The sequence below is a fragment of the Alosa sapidissima genome, chromosome 8, assembly GCF_018492685.1.
Source record: "Alosa sapidissima isolate fAloSap1 chromosome 8, fAloSap1.pri, whole genome shotgun sequence".
NCBI classification, from domain to species: domain Eukaryota; kingdom Metazoa; phylum Chordata; class Actinopteri; order Clupeiformes; family Clupeidae; genus Alosa; species Alosa sapidissima.
This window is the reverse complement of record NC_055964.1, coordinates 7,446,641-7,448,946: the sequence shown is the minus strand read 5'-3', so window position 1 is coordinate 7,448,946 and position 2,306 is coordinate 7,446,641.

Here is a 2,306-nt window from a genome sequence, read left to right as displayed (position 1 = left end):
GGATAAGACTGATAACTGACAATCAACCTGAGTTTAATTTTAGTATTCAGTTACCAAGGCTGAAATGAGGTTAAGCAATTTGAAATTGTGTGAGTAGGAGTGTTTGGTAATGATATAATCACAGGTGTTTTGTTTGGCTGTAACCTCGAGGTTCTGAGGCCGAGTGGCGAAGGTAACAACCCCGCGATCACAAATGCTGTGTTGATTCAATACATTAATTCTGCCGCCGACTAATTAACCTTAAAACACCAGATTATTCTATTGACCTGGGATATTCCCACTTTTGGGAATAGCTGTCTCCTGTCCAATATGAAAACAAAAAATAATTCCATAGAACCCAAATGTTGTATGAAATCATAGCATGAGAAAATAATTCTACATTACAACACCAGCTTAATTATAATTCAATTATTATTGTATTCACCAAGTTATTCAATCAGCAAGTAGGCTAAGTGGTGCCAATCCAACATCAGTTCACATGTCAATTAAGTGTTGCAAGTTTTCTATCAAGCTGAAGTTGTCCTTAAGCCATCGAGATGCTGGTTCTGCTGTCCAACTGAGTCAGGGTTATCAATGTTGCCTCCGGTTGTCTCCAAAATGGTGATTCGATCCCTCTTCAGTTCGGTCCCTGGAAAAGAAAAAAAGGTAAGAATGTCTTAATACTTTCTGTTCACACACTCACAGTTTAATGAAATATCAAGCGAAATGAAAAAGTGTGCAAAGACAGCTATACAAGAACAATTTTGTCTAGCTAACTGAGTTTGACTGATCCAAAGTCCTTTTAGGCAAGTCCCTATTTGGCAGAAATGCGCGTGCACAAGGCTTCACGACACCAGTGTGCTCCAGTGGCGAGTTCACAACACATAATTGGCACGATGTCTGCACAACACAGCACATAATTGGCTCAATGTAGTCACATCACACCACATGATTGGCTCAATGTATACACATGTCGACATTTTGGCGAGGAAGGGGTGGGATATGTGTAGACAACAGCTATATTGGCGTTACAAACTAACCCCATGCATTTCTATTGAGGACTTTTTGAGTGCTGTCTCCTCATTAGAAAGTCTCTGACTGATCTTGTTTTATGCCTGTAACTCTACTCTACACCAGATGTGAGGAGTACCACCATCCTGCCCTCTGCAGCCTGTGCATTGACAATGAGGAGACCAAACATTGTTAATTCGAGCTTGCCTTTTAGATGTAACATTAGGTTAAGAGTCAATTGTCTATGCTTAGCTTCTACCTAAATCTTATTTTGCTTTGACATTTTTATGTGCATGCACAAAGTCGATGGAGAGGGGTGAAGGTGTAACCCCCCTAAGCATTGGTTACTAAACCCAAAATTAGTTGCCAATGTTAAATAAATAAATAAATACATAAATTGAATAAATGGGTGTTTCTTCAACTCCGGGCACTTTTGGCCTTTCAACTTTTAGAAAAATAATTATCTCCAAACACACATTCAAAATCATTGATACACTCATTAATATGTCTTGAAACAAAGTATGATACTGGGCACAATTGCATGACATGGAATATTGTTATTTTTTATCAGTTCGTAAGGGAAAAATGTCATTTCTACCACACCTCAAATTATGTCCTTTATTTGCAGATTATACAATATAATTCATTATGTTACATTATATATCAGTTACCATGTCTATGACTACCTAATCATACCACATAACAAATCACAAAAAGACTTTGTGAACTAAATGTATATTGCTTGAAGTTGCTCGGTACAATGAATTATGTTTTTCATAATCAAAAATACTCTTTATTTAAAGTATACATAAATTATTAAAGTCACTCACATGTTTTTCTATTAATAATGAAGTAAGGATTATAGTTTCTGAAAATAGTATAAGTCTATGTCACCTGGAATTATGTTTTATTCCCTTAAAACATATGTTGTGATGGTCATTTCGTGGTGGAAATGACTGTGGGGACTGTGGTGGAAATGACATTTCATCACTGTCTTGCTGACTTTGTGATGGAAATGACCTCACTTTGTGGTGGAAATGACTGTGATGGAAATGACATTCTCACAGTTTTCAGCCATATATAATCACATTCCATTGCCATACCCAGATACTTTTGGAGATAGGGCACAATGTATCCAAAATACACACAACTATGCTTTTTTTTCACTTCTTTTGCATATTTTGACAAAGTTACAGCTGTGGTGGAAATGACGTCGAATAAAAATACTCTATTCTCAAGTGATGGTTACAATGATTTTTCTTCAGTTTCTGATCACCATATGTCTCTGATATTTGCCATCAACCTTTCTCTTTAGT